Source organism: Cryptomeria japonica, chromosome 10, assembly GCF_030272615.1.
Source record: "Cryptomeria japonica chromosome 10, Sugi_1.0, whole genome shotgun sequence".
NCBI classification, from domain to species: domain Eukaryota; kingdom Viridiplantae; phylum Streptophyta; class Pinopsida; order Cupressales; family Cupressaceae; genus Cryptomeria; species Cryptomeria japonica.
Genome location: NC_081414.1, coordinates 660,381,400 through 660,400,872, shown reverse-complemented (window position 1 = coordinate 660,400,872; position 19,473 = coordinate 660,381,400).

Here is a 19,473-nt window from a genome sequence, read left to right as displayed (position 1 = left end):
CAGGAATTTGGCTCATCTGGTCAAGTTGATTTTGGGTAGAAGAACATTGAGTAGCTGAGCAGTTTTGAATTAATATTTGTTACATCTCAGAAGTTGAGGAAGGAAGGATCAGAAGACAAGCAGGTCATTGAGCAGGCCATTCCAATTTTGTAGCAGCTAGTTCTAGGATACACTAGTCTGGTAGCTAGCCCCTCTAGTAAGCTTAAGAGTTTGACTGAACATATTGCAAAAGAGTTTCAAACTCTTCAACATATATCAAATCGACAATTGATAGGGAGATACAATGCAGCTAGGAAGGTCACCTGTGACAATATGCTCATATCGGACAAGGTCAAGATGACAAAGCAACTTACGAAGATTGATGAGGCTCTTAATCAGTGCAGTTATTTATATAGGTCTTGTACTAACACTGAAAAACTTACAATTGACTTGGAGGTGAAAACAAAAGCAGCAAAAGCCCAGTTGGAAAATCTGGCTAACAGTTTTGATGGTACTTAGTCATTGACCAGCACCATTGATGGTCAAATCTTGGTTACACAATCTTAGATATCAACTTTGAAGAAATCTATGGATAGATTAATCTGCTGAGCTAGGGAATTGAGAGGATTGGTAATCCCTAGTTGAACACTTTATTACTCCATAAGCGGGAAAGTCTAGAATTGATGAATAAACCCACACCGGTGGATCTAACAAAAGAAGAACTACATGCATACATTCTTAATGGGTTTGTAACTATTTTGGTAACTTTGAAAACTGGTTGGGATACTTACTTAGGATTTTTGAAGGGTGCTTACCCAGATATATTCAAGTACATCTAAATCCGCTAAACACATTTTGATTTAATTCTTTCATTCTTTTGCCCCACCTTTGTCATTGATGTCAAAGGGGGAGTGGTTGTTGTGAAAAATGTCAAGGGACATAAGAAGTAATGTACAGCTTAGGGGGATCAAAGTACTGTACACTCAACACATATCCTCGCTGGGTTCCAAGGTCGGGCTGGGCCCTAGGTAGGGGTTCAGGGGCGGCAGCCCCCGAGAAATGCTGGGGTTCAGAGGCGGCATCCCCGAGAAATTTTTTTTTGCCATTTTTCATTGATGAAAACCGACATTGTAATAAAACCCTAAAAAGGCTGACTTTGTTTGTTTCCCTAAAAACGCATGTTATAAGTGGTTGGGATGCTTAAGGCATTGTAAGGTTGATGTATTGTTTTTGTTGGATAATAAGAAAGATTGGACGACAGTGTATGGTGGACATAACCCATTCTGGGTGAACCACGTTAAATCTCTGTGTTATCTGTGTCCTGTTTTATTTCTTTATCTTTTGTATTTAAATCTGCATATAATTGTTAGTTCATATTTGCTTCGGATCTGCTTGAAACCCTAACAATTGGTATCAGAGCGAGGTTTTCTATAAATTGGTAGGACTTTCAGATTTGAGTGGGAGCAATGGAGGATTCCAAATTCAAGGTCGAAAAGCTTAACGACAAGAATTATCAGTTGTGGAAAATGCAGATGGAGGATTACCTATATCAAAAGGATTTGTGGTGGCCATTGGAAGGAAAGGCAAAGAAACCGACCACAATATTAGATGAAGAGTGGGACATTTTAGATAGAAAGGCACTGGGATCCATTCGATTATGCCTTGCGTCGTCTGTAGCATTCAATATAATAGAAGCAAAAACAATTATAGATTTGATGGCAACATTGGCTAAGTTGTATGAGAAACCTTCGGCTTCGAATAAGGTATTTCTTATGAAGCTTTTGTTTAATTTGAAAATGAGTGAGGGAGGATCTGTAGCAGAGCACTTAAATGAATTTAATACAATTACCAGTCAATTGTCTTCGGTAAAAATTACCTTTGCAGAAGAGGTTAGGGCTCTCTTGATTTTATGTTCTTTGCCAGAAAGCTGGAATAGCTTGGTTATGGCTGTAAGTAACTCTATCTCTAGTAAAAATACTTTGGTATTTGATGATATTGTTGGTGTTATCCTAAGTGAGGAAATGCAAAGGAAAAGCACAGGTGAGACTTCAACATCATCAGGTAGTGTTTTGAATGTGGAGAACAGAGGAAGATCAAAGGAAAGAGGAAAAGGCCCTAGGAATGAGAAGTCACGAGGGAAGTCAAAGAAAGGATGCTCTCAATCTAGAGGAAAGAAAGATTGCTGGTACTGCAGAAAGCCTGGTCATCTAAAGAAAGACTGTTGGTCTCAGAAAAACAAAGAAGGAGACACAAATGAAAATGATAGTAAGGAAGCTAATATTGCAAGTAATACTTTACAAGATGCTTTAATCTTATGTTTGGATAATGTTAATGATTCTTGGGTAATAGATTCTGGGGCTTCATTTCATGCTACACCCCATAGAAAATATTTTCTAGATTATGTTCTAGGTGATTTTGGACAGGTATATTTGGGTGATGATGAGCCCTATCAAATTGTTGGAAAAAGAAAGATAAAGATCAAGTTGCAGAATGGTAATGACTGGTTTCTGTAGGAGGTAAGACATGTTCCTAATTTAAGAAGAAATTTAATTTTTGCAGGGCAACTAGGTAGTGAAGGTTGCATAGTTACCTTCTCAGATAGTATGTGGAGGGTCACTAAAGGATCATTAGTAGTAGCTAAAGGTGCGAAGGTAGACACATTATATCTGTGTACTGGTAAAACTTACTCTACCTTAGTTGCTACAGATAAAGTTACTGCAGGGACAACAACAATAAATGTTGCAAGAACAAATTCGATAATGTGGCACCATAGGCTTGGGCACATGAGTGAGAAAGGGATGAAAATCCTTCACTCCAAAAATGTATTGCCAGGACTAAACAAGATTGATTTAGAGTTCTGTGAAAACCGTGTTTATGGTAAACAGAAAAGAGTCAGATTTCTCAAGGTTGGGAAAGAGAAGAAGAGTGAGAAGTTAGAGCTTGTACATTTAGATGTATGGGGACCGGCCCAGGTATCATCTCTTGGTGGCTCTTGTTATTATGTTATTTTTATTGATGACTCAACTAGAAAAATATGGGTATATTTCCTAAAACAAAAATCAGATGTTTTTGAAACTTTTAAGAAATGGAAAGCTTTGGTTGAGAATGAGATAGGAAAAAAGTTGAAGTGTCTCAGATCGGATAATGGAGGTGAGTATTGCAGCAAAGCATTTGAAGATTACTGTTCCTTAAATGGGATTCGAAAGCAGAAGACAGTTCCAGGAACTCCATAGGAAAATGGTGTGTCAGAGAGAATGAATAGGACTATTATGGAACGTGTGAGGAGAATGAGATTGCATGCTGAATTGCCCTTACATTTTTGGGTAGATGTTATACATACTGCTATCTATTTGATAAATAGAGGACCTTCAACCCCTTTGGATGGTGGTATTCCAGAGGAGGCATGGACTGGTAAAAAGGTAAATTATTCTTTTCTAAAAACTTTTGGTTGCGAAGCTTTTGTCCATGTTGATAAAGAAAATAGAGCCAAGCTTGATGCTAAATCTCAGAAATGTACCTTCATTGGATATGGGATAGATGAATATGGCTATCGGTTATGGGATTTTGAAAATAAGAAAATAATTAGAAGTAGAGATGTTATATTCAATGAGAAGGTTATGTATAAAGAACAGATGCAGGAAAAGAAGCATGAATAGGACAAACAAGAATATGTGGTGTTGGATGAGATTCTTGAAAATGAAATGCCACAGGTACTTGATGCTCAACAACAACAGATTGTCCCACAAACTCCTGCAAGTGTTAGACATTCTATGAGGACAAGTAGACCCCCTAAAAGATTTTCTCCTTCTTTGTATTCTATTTTATTAATGAATTCTGGTAAACCAGAAGAATATGAAGAAGCAATGCAGGTAGATACCAAACAACAGTGGGAACTAGGCATGAAAGAGGAGATGGACTCCTTGATGAAAAATAAGACTTGGGACTTAGTCCCTTTACCTACAGAAAAAAGAGCCTTGCCTAACAAATGGGTTTATCGGCTGAAGGAGGAGGAAGGAGGTCAAAAAGGATAAAAAAGAGAAGGAAATAATAAAGTTCAAGGCAAAAGAGCTTAAATGTATACTTGTGGTAAAAGGTTTTGCACAGAAAAAGGGTATAGATTATGATGAAATATTTTCTCCAGTTGTAAAAATGACTTCAATTAGAATTGTACTTAGTCTTGTGGCTGCAGATGATTTACATCTTGAACAATTAGATGTCATAACAACTTTTCTCCATGGAGATTTGGAGGAGGAAATTTACATGTTGCAACCACAGGGATATGAGGTCAAAGGTAAGGAGAACTTGGTGTGCAGGTCGAAGAAAAGTCTGTATGGCCTAAAGCAAGCACCCCGATAATGGTATTTTAAATTTGATAGTTTCATGGCTGAACACAGTTATCATAGATGTCATTCTAATCATTGTGTATATTTTAAGAGATATGATAATGGCAGTTATATTATCCTATTGCTTTATGTTGATGACATGCTTGTTGCTGGGTCTAACATGCAACATATAAATGATCTTAAACAGAAATTAGCCTGGTCATTTGCTATAAAGGATTTGGGTGCAACTAAGCAAATTCTTGGTATGAGGATTACACGGGACAAGAAAAATAGAACCTTGAATTTGTCTCAAAGTGAGTATATAAAGAAGGTGTTGAAAAGATTTAACATGCAAGATGCAAAAGTAGTTAGTACACCTTTGGCTAGTCATTTCAAATTGACTAAGGAGATGTGCCCAAAGGCACAGGAAGAGGTTAATAAAATGTCTAACATCCCGTATTCATCAACTGTTGGTAGTTTGATGTATGCAATGGTATGCACAAGGCCAAATATTGCACATGTAGTGGGAGTTGTGAGCAGGTTTATGAGTAATCCGGGTATGGAACATTGGAATGCTGTGAAATGGATTCTTCAGTATTTGAAAGGAACTACTACGAAGACATTATGTTTCAAAGGATCTAATGCTGCTCTGAGTGGATTTGTTGACTCTGATCTGGCGGGTGATATTGATTCACGGAGGAGTACTATAGGGTGTGTTTTTACTATAGGGGGAACTGTAGTCAGTTGGATTTCTAGGCTGTAAAAGGTTGTTGCACTTTCAACCACTGAAGCTGAGTATGTTGCTGCTACAGAAGCCAACAAGGAGATGATTTGGTTGCAATGTTTTCTGAAGGAATTGGGTTAGACACAAGAGGATAGCCCATTGTATACTGATAGCCAGAGTGCCATTCATCTTGCAAAGAACTCTGCTTTTCATTCAAGGACAAAACACATTCAGCTCAAGTACCACTTCATCCGGACTATTTTGGAGGAGGGTCAGTTACGATTTAAGAAGATTCACACAAGTGAGAATCCTGCCGATATGTTCACAAAGGCAATTCCACAGAAGAAGCTAATTTCTTCATCAATTTCTATTGGTCTTGTTGATTGATAATTGTGGAATTTATACCAGTCAAGTCCTAGTGTTTTATCTAGTAGATGTTGCATGTATAGTGGTGTTATGTAGTATCAGTCTCCAAGTGGGAGATTGTTCGGTGTGGAGCCTGATCAGTCTCCAAGTGGGAGATTGTTGAAATATGGCGACTAATCAACAAAGTAGTGTATACTCAGCACGTATCCTTGCCGGGGTCTGGGGCCGGGCTGGGCCTCGGGTAGGGGTTCGGGGGCGGCAGCCCCCAAGAAATTTTTTTTTGCCATTTTTTGTTGATGAAAACTGACATTGTAATAAAACCCTAAAAAGGCCGACTTTGTTTGTTGCCCTAAAAATGCATGTTATAAGCGGTTGGGATGCTTAAGGCATTGTAAGGTTGATGTACTATTTTTGCTAGATAATAAGAAAGATTGGATGACTGTGTATGGTGGATGTAACCCATTCTGGGTGAACCACGTTAAATCTCTGTGTTATCTGTGTCCTGTTTTATTTCTTTATCTTTTGTATTTAAATATGCATATAATTGTTAGTTCATATTTGCTTCGGATCTGCTTGAAACCCTAACAAAAGGGGGAGTGGTTGTTGTGAAAAATGTCAAGGGACATAAGAAGTAATGTATAGCTTAGGGGGATCAAGGTCAGTTTTGGTCATCAGGTTTTGGGAGGAACCGAGACAACACTTCAACAATTCATTTTTCACATGAGTGTTGCCATCAATGCCAAAAGGGGAGAGTGTTGGCAATTGACACTCATCCAGTTTAGTTGTGTTTTCATTGATGGCAACACATATTATTTTGGGTTGGACACTTAACCAGTACTCACCAGTATTCATGATTTGACAAATGACATTTAGGGAAACCAACAAACTAGGAACCAGTACATGAGGCCGACATAGGAGATTGATCTGACAGGTCTACACGGTAGCAATCAGTGACATCAGTCATGAAGTTAAATGTATTTATTTTTGTCTAGGCCGACATGTAAATAAATTGTAATATCATTGTAAGCCGACATAAGGCATTTGTGTTTATGTTTTAGAAGGGTATTTAAGTTAGACCGGCTAGGATATTTTGGATATGATGATGATAATGATGATGATGATGATGATGATGATGATGATGATGATATTGAGAGATATACATATGATGCAAGATATAGTACGAACAATATTGATCGACTGTATGCAAATATAATATTCTGTAGTTGGTCTTGGTTATTGATTTTAAGGTTTGGGATGTAGAGCAAGTTACTGGTAAAGGAGGACATAGTAGAAACCAATATAGCCAGTGCTTGAACTAGAACTCATATAGCATAGTAGATGCATTCTCTGAGTTTAGAATTTTGTTTGTAAACCAGTATTTGGTGCTTGTAGTTAGTGAGGCTCCTCTTGTGATGAGCAGTGTGCTCGAGGTTGTTGGCCTTCCTACATGTGTAGGCCCCTATTGTAGTATTTATTCATTTGGCCAGTGGATAGATATTATGGGTCACCAATCCCACCATGGTTTTTCCTCTTTGAGGTTTTCCACGTATAAATCTCTATGTTATGGTGTATATTCTTGTATTGGCATTATTTGTAGTTGTTGTTATATTCTTTTATGGTTACTGGTTACTGGAACACTTTGTTAATAAGTTTAAAATTTATCTTATTGGAAAAACACTGATTCACCCCCCCTCTCAGTGTTCTTGGATTCCAAAAAACCCTAACCCCTAATCCTTCCAAGATCCTAATATACATAACATTTTATCAAGTTGTCAGGATTAAGGGTGAGCTTGTCAACATTTGAGAAAAGTTGAACATCAAACTAGGTCACTTCAACCCTCAAAACCCACAAAAACTTAGTATACATAACTTCCATCACACTTCAAGGATCAGTGGTGGTCTATACTATGTTTTGTTGAAAGTTTATAATGTCCAACAAACATTCAACCATTGATGTTGGCAATAAACATAACAAGCTAAAAAAATTTGATCCTCAATGATCAAGGATGAACTATCCTTTGTTTCATTTCAAAGGAACAATTCCCATTAGATCTCTGATATTGACACCAATAACATATGAAAGTAAACCCAATACTCTTGGGCAATTGAGATCAGGGTTAAGGTGTTAATTGTTAACAGTCCTAAGTTTAAAGTAACAAGACAACTCCAATCCTTAACCCCAATTGAGATGTTTTTTGAGACACATGTAGAATGTTAAGATGGTCAATTTGATAGGTTTGAGATGGGTTTAATATAATTTACTTATTGCCATTGTGAAGTCAATTTTCTTAGCTTTTTTTTTATGAAGAACTATAGAATGTTGATTAATCTGGTAATTGAGCATGAAATTTATGTATTCCTAACTTATTTTGTTTACTTTGTAGTGAATGCTATTATAGAAGAGAAAGAGATAAAATGAACATCAATGAAGTACAAATTTCAAGGGTATTGACTAGCTTCAAGGATGATGTCCAAGGACAAAATAATATCAGATACAAACCTAGGCCATGTGAATATGAAATATTTTCTTAAAAGGGTGAGAGATGAAAATAATATGACAACATGGGCCACAAAATTTCCAATTCAAGATTAGTCCAAGTAGTCACACTTCCTATCTCTTTAATCTCTACACTTGATAAAAGCATTTATAAAGAACTATGATGATGATTAGATGAAAGTGGTGCAGTCACGACAGGAGGGTCCTCAAGGAGAATAGTCCAGACCATGCAACAAGAGTTAATACAATAGAAGCAACACAATGTGATGGAGGCAATGTAGAAAATCTTGGATTATATCATGAAAATCAATTACAATCTGTCGGCAACATGCGGGCTCCCAAGATTCAGCACATAGGTCTGATTACATACATGCTCATTACAATATCTGAGCTCAAGAAAGAATATGAGTCAACTCCAGACCTCCTAACTTTATGATTACTCTTCTATATTCTCATAACTAATTTCTAAATGCTTAATTACATTGATTTATATGATCAAGAATGATCTGCGTCAACCCAAGGTGAAACGAATGTTGATGAACAAGATGAAACGTGCAAAACAACAAGGTTGGCCTCTGCCAAAGAGATCCCTCCAAAAAATCCATAGAATGAAGTGTGAATCAAAGGGGACATTAGCTACACACCAAGGAACATTGGAAACAATGAACTGAACCTCCACAAGTTACATAAATGATCCGCAAGATTCGCCAATGGCAAATAGGTCCAAGTGGCTCTGGTTTTCTAAGCCATAAAACTGTCTTAGATTTCAGAAGCGATAACTTGTCAGAAAAAGATCTAAACATCCCGTGGACATAGGATAAGGTAGATGAACATGTTCATGAACAAATTCTAGCTCCGCAAGATCTGATGAGAAAATTTCAAGAAATGCAGAAAGAACTACTGAAACTGCAAAATAGGAAACAAACTGAAAGAATTTTTTTTTGGTTGATGCAAGTTTGCCATGAACTAGGGATGCTCCTACATCATACATCTGAGGTTGTAGTAAAAGTGAGTCCCTCACTTTGCTGGGGTCAGAGGAAAACCAAGATGATCTACCTTTTCCTGAGATATCCATGATGAATCTTCAATTGGTCTATCTTTCCACTTCACAAGATACTCTTTGTATTGGTTACTCTAGGTACTATACCCAATCTTACTATCCAAAATGTCTTTAGTCTGATCTAGTTCCCTCTAGGGCATCTATTTCTCCAAGTTTTCTACACCATCCTCACTGAATTCTACCTCATGGTATTGATGTAGATCTGCATTGTTCAATATAGGTGAAATACCTAAACTATCTGGTAACTCTACTTCATATGCATTTCCAGAACTGGATTTCCTCAAGATCTTACAAGGTCCAAACTTCCACATCTGCAACTTATTATAGGTTCCAATTGGGATTCTCTCTTTTCTCAGATATACCATCACTTCATCACCAACTTCAAATTCCTTATGTCTCCTCTTCTCATCTGCTTGCTCCTTATACTTGTTGTTAAAGTCCTCCAAATGTTGTTTAACTTGAATATGCATTATTTTCATATGCTTCACATATTCCTCTACTTCAACACTCCTCTTGTCTTCATTACTGATATCTCTCAACTCTGATATACATGCTCCGGTAACAATCTCAAAAGGTGTTCTTTCGGTACTCATGTTCATTGAATTATTGTAGGCAAACTCTGCTTGTGCAAGGATCAAGTCCCAACTTCTGGTTTTGTCTCCAACTAAGCATCTCAACAAATTTCCCAAACTTCTATTTACCACTTTTGTCCATCCATCAGTTTGTGGGTGAAAAGTAGAACTGAATTTCAAGCCTGTCTTCAACTTCTTCCAAAGTGTTCTCCAAAAATATCCAACAAAATTAGTATCTCGATCAGAAACTATGCTCTTAGGTAATCCATGTAATCTTACCACCTCCTTGAAAAATAGGTCAGCAACATGCACTACATCTGTTGTCTTCTTACAGGGTATGCAATGCGCCATCTTCGAGAATATGTCTACCACCACAAACATAGAATCATTTCCTGTTTGTGTCTTAGGAAATCCAAGTGTTTTTTCCATGCTTATGTCCTCCCAAGGTCTCCTCTGAACTGTCAAAGGCTTATACAATCCAACATTCTGACTACTACCTTTTGCAAGTTGACAAATTCTACAACTCTGCACAAATTTCTTTACATCCTTATGAATCTGAGGCCAAAAGTAATTCTCACTAATCAATGCCACTATCTTATCAACACCAAAGTGTCCAACTAATCCTCCACTATTCTTCTCCTTGATTAGATTCTCTCTCATAGAACTCCTAGGTATACACAATTGAACTCCTCTAAACAACAACTCATCTTGAATGAGATAGTCCAACCACTTACTTCTATCCACCATAACCAGTTCCTTACAGGCTTTCCAACAACTTTATTTGACTTCCCAAATCTATGCTCAAACACAAAGGTATAACTCTACAAGAACTCCACCCATCTCATGTGTCTCTGATTCAACTTACTCTGACTATTCAAATACTGCAAAGCTTGGTGATCAGTATACAACAAAAACTCCTTAGGCAATAAATAATGTCTCCACTTCTTCAATGCTTGGATTATGGCATAAAACTCCTGATCATACACAAAATATCTTCTCCTTGCATCATTCAACTTTTTACTGAAATATGCTACTGGTTTACCTTCATGACTTAACACTGCTCCAATTGTATTCCCACTTGCATCACTGTCCACTTGAAACACTTTGCTAAAATATGGTAAATCCAACATAGGCTTCTCAGTCACATTATGCTTCAACAATTTAAAACTCCTATTTGCTCTAGTTGTCCACTTGAAATCCTTCCCATCTCCTGTCATTGCTTTTGTCATAGGGCTACAAACTGAAGTGAAATTTTTGATAAACTTTTGGTAGAAACTAGCCAATCCATGAAATGATCTCACCTCTCTAATGCTTTCTGGTGTAGGCCATTCAACAATTTCTCTTACCTTCTTAGGATCCATCTTCAATCCATCCACATATATCACAAATCCCAAATAGACTAATTCTTCCTTCATGAAACTAAACTTCTTAATGTTTATCAACTTTTCTTCTCTCAACCTCTGCAAAACTTGTCTCAAATACAACATATGTTCATCCTTGGTCTTATTGAATATCAATATATCATCCAAATATATAATAACAAACTTACCCAAAAAATTCTTCAATACCTCATTCATTAGCCTCATAAAAGTACTTAGTGCATTAGTCAATCCAAAAGGCATCACCAACCATTCATACAGTCCTTCATTTGTCTTGACTGTTGTCTTCCACTCATCTCCTTCTCTGATTCTAATATGATGGTATCCACTCTTCAAGTCCATCTTTGTGTAGTATCTGGCTCCACTCAAACAATCTATTATATCATCCATCCTAGGCAAAGGAAATCTATACTTCACTGTGATCTTTTTTATTGCTCTAGAGTCGGTACATATCCTCCATTCACCATTCTTCTTAGGTGCTAACACTACTGGTACTGCATAAGGACTCAAACTTTCTCTAATCAAACCTTTCCTCAATCATTCCCGCACTTGTTTATTCATTTCCTGATTCTTTGTCGGTGTCATCCAGTGTGTTGCTTTATTAGGCAAACTATCTCTAGGAATCAGGTTCATGCAATGACTAATACTTCTCATAGGGGGTAATCCATTAGGCACATTATCTAAAATGATATCTTCATACTCTGTCAACAACTCCTTCATCTCCTCTAGTTCTTCTTCTTTTTCATGCTCTGGATCTCTAGTCTTCTTAGGAACTATAACAAAACATACACTCTCACGTCTCATCCCATCCAGGAATTTCCTTCCATTCACCAAACAAATTCTAGCACTTATACAAGATTCACTCTTCAAAGGCTCCTCTAAGGGCAACAAGGTTTGCTTCATCCCATTTTCAATAATAATATATATGTTCTTCCTCCCATCATGTATTGCTAAACTGCCAAGGTCTACCCAACAAGATATGACAAATATCCATAGGCATAATATAACACAAAACTCCATCATGATAAGATCCAATTTTTAATTTCACTAAACATTGTTCACTCACTAGTATCTTATGATCATCCTAAATCCATGCTATCTGATAAGGTTTGGTGTGCTTTAATCTCTCCAAATTCATCTTATTCACCATCTCTTTTGAAACAAGATTATTTAAACTACCACTATCAATAATGACTTTACAACACTTACCAGATACCTTACATCTAGTATTGAACAAATTCCTCCTCTGCAAGGGCTCCTCATCATCTCTGGTATGACACAAAGCTCTTCTCATCACCAACAATTCTCCATCTTCTAGTTTATTAGCAGATCCAGTATGGTCTTCTTCCACCAAGGTTGTCCTTCCAGTGTTCTTGGTCCTCTTACATTCAAAGGCATGATGTCCTTTTCCTCCACACTTAAAGAAAGTTTCTTTAAATACTCTTTTATCATGTCTTCTATCATCTTTTCCATAACCCTCATTCTGGTAACCATCAGGTTCTCTTATCTGATAAAAGTTTATATCATCCTTCTGATATGAACTACAATCTTTGCTAACTTTCTTGTCTTTATTCTGATCTGTACAGGGTCCTCTTCCTCTAGAATAGATTCTTCCTCCTTGAAATATTCCTCCAGAAAACCTTCCACCTCTACCTCTTTTCTTCTTCTCATGTCTTTTATTCAACTTATCCTCTTCTTTCAAGGCATATTGATAAGCTTCCTCAATATTTTGCAACTTGATTAGACTGAGTTCATCTTGTATTGACATCCACAACCCATTCAAATACTTGGAAACTTGTTTGATCTCATCATCAATATGTCGAGATCTAATATTCAACTTGTAGAATGCTTCGGTATACTCCTTCACACTAGATTCCTTCTGCTTTAGGTTCTACAACTTCTAGAATAGATTAACTTGATAATCAACAAACATAAACTTTGATTTCAACTTTCTAACCATCCACTCCCAAGATTTTATCTTCTCTTTACCTTTTCTCTATCTACCAACCTACAAATGTTCCCACCAAAGAGACGCATGTCCTTTCAACTTAGTGCAAGCATATCTTACCTTCTTATCTTCTGCGGTGCCTTCAAAATCAAAATACTTTTCCATCTCCATGATCCAATCTAGCAATTCATTTGAATCCAACTTTCCATCATAGTCTGATGGGGTTAAATGTGGTATGGTATTCACTCTTGAAAATGCTCTTATAAATCTCTCTTCATCCGAATCATTCACTGGTGGATTTTCACCCTGCTCTCTAGCTACTTCTTCTTCTTCATCATCACTTACATCTTCAACATGTCGACCTCTTCTTTGGGCCATTTCAACAACTTCCAATCAGGCTACAATTCCTCTCAACATTTCCATCACAATAGGGTTTACATTTCCACATGCTCCAACACCTCTAGCATTTCTCTGGGCCATATTTATGCCAGTCCTTTGTAGCTGCAGGCCAGATCCTCAATCCGCCACCCTACAACAAAATCTTTCAGGACTCCACAATCTACAAAACAAAATCTGGCTCTGATAACACTTAGTGCAGTCACAATAGGAGGGTCCTCAAGGAGAGCAGTTTGGACTGTGCAACAAGAGTTAACACAATAGAAGCAAAACAATGTGATGAAGGCAATGCAAAAAAGACTAAATTATACTATGAAAATCAATTACAATTTTCTGACAACATGCAGGCTCCCAAGATTTGACACATAGGCTTGATTACATACATGCTCATTACAATATATGGGCTCAAGAAAGAATGCGAGCCAACTCTGGACTTCCTAACCTTATGCTTACTCTTCTATATATTCTCATAATTGATTTCTAAATTCTTAATTAAATTGATTTATATGATCAAGAATGATTCGCGTCAGCCCAAGGTGAAATAAATATCGATGAACAAGATGAAATGTGTAAAACAACAAGGTCAGCCTCTGCCAAAGAGATCCCTATGAAAAATCCATAGAATGAAGTGCAGACCAAAGGGAAGGTCACCCACATGCTAAGGAACATTGGAAACAATGAATTGAACCTCTACAAGCTACGAAAATGATCCACAAGATTCACCAATGACAAATAGGTCCAAGTGGCTCTGGTGTTCTAAGACAAGAAACTATCTCAAATTCTGGAAGCGATAGCTTGCCAAAAAAAGATTGAAACATCCCATAGACATAGGATAAGGTAGAAGAACATGTCCATGAACAAATTCCAGCTCCACAAGATCCGGTGAGCAATTCCAAGAAATGCAGAAAGAACTGCTGAAACTACAAAACAAGAAACAAACTGAAATAAAATGTTTTTGGTTGATGCAAGATTGCCATGAACTAGGGATGCTCTTGCATCAGAAAATCATTGGACCCTTAGGAGAGGTGGTGTAGATAATTATCTTGAAAATATTGAGAGGGTGTTTGGGATACTCATGTATAAAGACTATTTTGTTATGAGTATCAAACATGGAGATAAATACCATGTAGAACACCTTGAACCAATATAATACATCAACAAAAATATGATGATAAAGTCAAGGAAAGTACTTATAAAATTGGCAAAAATAATTCACAAGGGTATGCTCCATGAGGATGCAAAAAGATCAAGTGACTCTTTGAAGTAGGATTGTGGGATTACCAAGTGCTCGAGACTTCCACCCATGGATGCTCTTGTTCATTAAAGCCATTCTTGCAAGGAGGGAACATATAGATTGTGGGATGATCATCTATAATTGTTTGAACAATAAATCAATAGTTGTGAAGGACCCTAAGTTCTATATGACATGTTACCTATTCTACTTGCTTTCTTCTCAATTGTTTTTCCAAAGTTGTCTTTAATTGAGTCACTAATAGACTTGAGAATGAAAATTTATGGATAGTATCTTCAACCATCTTTGGCTAGAAGTAAAGAATATTATTGTACCATAAATGATGCATTTACCTTTTCCATAATTAGGTATTTGGAAGGAGAATTTTCTAAGAGGCTTTTATTTGATGCTACCTTAGAAATTCAAAGATTTGGTAATTATTATATTCATTTCAAGACCTTCACATACATAAGGGTTTCTAGTTAATAAGACAATCTACAAACTTCCCAAATAGCCAAGTGACAATATAATTATATTGGAGCTATGTAGGCAAGTCAGGAAGCACATAAGCTTATAGTAACAAAACATAAGTTTTGCTTCACTTTTCCTATTTAAATTGGTGCTCATAGTTGTGCAGACATGAAGACTACTAATAAAATGGAAACAAATATTGTTTCCTATACTCTCAAGGCTATGTCAACAACCATAGGTATATTTTATCCCATTAAGAAGATTAGCCCAAACATAGGATCGTATTTTTGACACAAGCTAAAGATAGAAGATCATTGGGAAAATTGTAGTATTTACTATGATGTAAGGGTAAGAGATTAATACAAGATGGATCTAAATTAGCATACTTGTTTGTAGGGCTCTAGATTCCTAAGAATTTGAAGAAGGATGGTAAAAGGCTTCACCCTATTGGCCACAAGTGTTGTCATTGATGTTAAAGTTTGTCACTAATGCCTAGATCTAAAAATATAGGTTTGTTCACCAAAGGTGGAGATTGTTGTTAGCAATGATGTTGCAAATGTTATCAAAAGTTGTCATGAAAAGCTGAAATATTGTCATGGTATTCATGATGTTTGCATAAGGTTGCACATGTATCACACATGTAAGAAAATGATAAGATGACAAAAATATAGTTGCAGAAGTATTGGTGTGCTCATATTAGGTTGTTTGATTAGTTTTGGCCCTAGATTTATATCTTCATGCTTTTTGACCTATTTAGGAGTGATACATACTCTATCCCTAAAACCCTAAGTCACATTTTTTAGCATGAGAAATTTTATTATAATTTCTCATTGACTAGGTTTAGTCCATTTTTGGTTGCTTAAGTGCTGATTAAGCCTTCAACATCATGTTTTTACCAACTGTTGAGGCACCTAATTCCAATTAAGATTTGGTGCTAGTCTAATAGCTTTCCTAACTTAGGGATAGTTATCCAATCTAAGCAACCCTTCATAGACTTGAAGCTACATTTAATTGTCAACCCAGGGATGTGAACTTGAAATGGGACAAGACAATATGTGTACCATGAGATTCTCTAAGTTATTCTATCATTGTATATAGGAAATCAATTACAAGGAAAAAAAATTTGAAATCATAATAGTGTTGAAAATAAATCTAGATGTAGAACAGTGGCTGCAGGAAATTGTGTAATAACATAGTAGTTTGTTGTGTGTTTTGCTACTATAACTATCAAAGGTGTAAAATACCTTAAGTGACCCTTGCTTAGATAATTTACAGTCTTGACCAAGTGTTTAAAACTCATACATAAGTAACTTTCTCCATTTATAAAATATAATATGCTGCTTCTATTAAAATTGTTGCTGCTACAGAATGACAACTCTCTAATCCTAATTACCATCTACTATCTAATACTGGATTTGCTTGATAAAAAGATCAAATATATAAGCTACTTGACTCTCTAAAAACCATATAATATGTGTCTCATAATCCATTTAAACAAGGAATAGACTTATTCTTCTAAGTAACAACAAAATAGTGACTAAGAAGTAGAGTTCTATTACAACTTGTCTTCTTGGCTAATTAGAAAAGAGTTTGTTTCGGACTCTTTTATTACAAAGCTGCTGTGATGGAGATTTGCTGGTGTTCATAAATAAAATGCAATTCCTAGACAACATCCTTTCAAGTTAAAATTTCAATTACAATAAATGAAAGAGGTTTGACTAAGTCTACTACCTTTCCTGTCGTCACACTAGTTTTGTCTCAATCAACTTCTAGTGAATGGTGCTCCTTAATTATTGCAAATCAGCTCAAACACTTTAATGAGTGTTTATATTTCCTTTTAATATTTCCAAATAATTTTGAATATCTGAATTTCATTAAGAAATGAGGAAGATATGCTTGCTTTACGTATACCAGGGTTTGACTTTTTCTGCACTTCCAGTCAACTTCATGATGACAACTATCAACTTGCTTCTTCTTTCTAGTTGCATGAAAAAATCAAATCTCTTAAAAAAAAATGTTAATTCTTCTAAAAAACTTAACATTAATAATCGCCATTCATGTAATAATTTACCATCATTTAGTCGTCAACTAACTAAACATATAAATGTTTATTAATCATCATTTATCATAATCCATGCTTCATGGATAAGGTAAAGTTGATAAATGTGTTGGAATGGAATTATAAACATGGAATAAAGTGGCATAAATAATGTAATATATAGGATAATTTATAGGCTCATCACTCCCCCCAGTTGAAATCTTGCTCATCCTCCAACAGGGGATAGACATTAGTTACTCTTGAATATTACTAAGTTGAAATCTTGTGACTGTCATATCCTCTTCCATAGTACATAAACTTGAAACTAATTAAAGTCACAAAGAAACACGTTGTCATAAATACTGGTGAAATTAAAATTATTGCCACTATTTGTTGAATATTCCTGAACAATTGAGAGAGGGCGGGGGGGGGGGGGGGGGGGTGAATTATTTGTACATTAAAAATATATATTTTTTCCCATAGAAATAAATCCAATACTGATTAAATTTTGGATTACTTAACCATAAATAGATAAGAACATGCACATCAAACACTAGATATGACATGGAAAACCCAAGAAGGGAAAAACCACATAGAATGTTAGTTCTCAATATGAAAACACCTACTAGGGTGACATCGGTTAAGGTGGTTTTTACAAGATGGCTCATTGCCATAATTGCTCATTGTAGATGGGCTCACTGCCCAACTAAAACCACTAGAAAAAGAAGGAGGGCTCACTTCCCGGAGGAAGAAATAAAGAATCTACCACAAAGGAACAACTGCCAGACAACTGCAATACCGAAAGAGACCTTAGGCTCACTGCCACCGATACCAAACAACATCAACTTACAACCATACTGATCAACCACTTCGCATCAACAAAGATAGATATTCCTGTTTGTCATGCCCAACTCTTGGGCACGAACGGAATTTTTTTTTTTTAAAATACTTAACTAATTATCGACTAACTAATTTAAAATAATGCACTTAGTGCGATTAATTCAATTAAATAATGCATCTTTGGTTTGGTCTCAACTACGTTAGTGTCAATCTAGTAGTTAAATTCAATTTAGTAATAAGGATAACTAGGTTATTCCATGCGCTAGATTTTCTCCCAAAAAGGAAATTCACTAAGCTACATTAATAAATAATTAAAAGTTCAAGTGTAACGATTAATTTCAAATTTAAGCGTTTCGAATTTTATCTTATCTTCTTATCCACTAGAATTTTTAAGTTAATATTCATCGTGCTTTAAAACACCTTATTTAATTTAGACCTCCATAATTTAAAATTACGTTATATTCATATACATAATTTGGCCCTCTTGGCCCTACAATGACTTAATGTTTTTACTCCTTAATTATTATTATTTTTTAAAATCTAGACCACCTAGGTATTTAAATCCTTCTACTTTGTCCGAAAGTTTTTTTTTTACATTCGAAATTAATTTCTATAATCATTTACAAATACGAACTAAAAGAATCCAATTCTAAATATATATATATATATATATTTATATATTTATATATATTTATATATATATATATATATATTTAAGCACATATAGTCATTCATATTTTATAATCTAACTATGAATGTATTACCCAAAAGAGTAGGGCTTTTAATTCAACTATTCAATTTCCCCTTTTTAAACAAACCCCTTTCTCTCTTTTTTTTTTTCCACCTCGCACATAATTATTTTAGGATTTATGTGGGTGTTGCCCTAACCCGAAATTAGGGTTAGGGTGAACATGTTATTTCACACCCCTTTTTTTTTGTGTGTGCGTTGATGTGTTGAACGCAGGGTGGACGACGAAGGGAGGCGAAGGCGGAGCGGTGGATGGAAAGACCTGTAACCAACCCTAGCGCCCTTTTTTTTTTTTTTTTTGGTTTGTTTATGTATTGCGAGGTCTGTGGGTAGCGGAGGGAGGAGACGCGGGGAAACACCGCAGCGCCGCCCCTTTTTACAAACCTAGTGCCATACTTTGTTAAACGTTTCCTTTGCAGGTGAAAAAAAAAAAGATATGGTGTTTTCTTCGCTGGGCGCTTATGCAGTTTTTTTTTGTGTTTAATAACATTTACATATGTTTAAATATGTATATATATATATACATATTTATATATATATATACATATTTATATATATATATACATATTTATATATATATATATATACATACATATATATATATATATATATACATACATATATATATATATATATACATACATATATATATATATATAATATAAACTGGTAAAATGAAATGTGTTCAGGTTCTCTGATTGAAACTAACAGATTTTTTTTTGTAAAGGAATAAAACAGAAATATATATATATATATATATATATATATATATATATATATATGTTCATTTATCATATTAACAGATTTCTTCATTTCTTGTAATATTAAATTCTGTGACAAAACATTACTGTGTTATTTTGTTATAACTGATTTTGAAGAACAGTAAATAATATATATATATA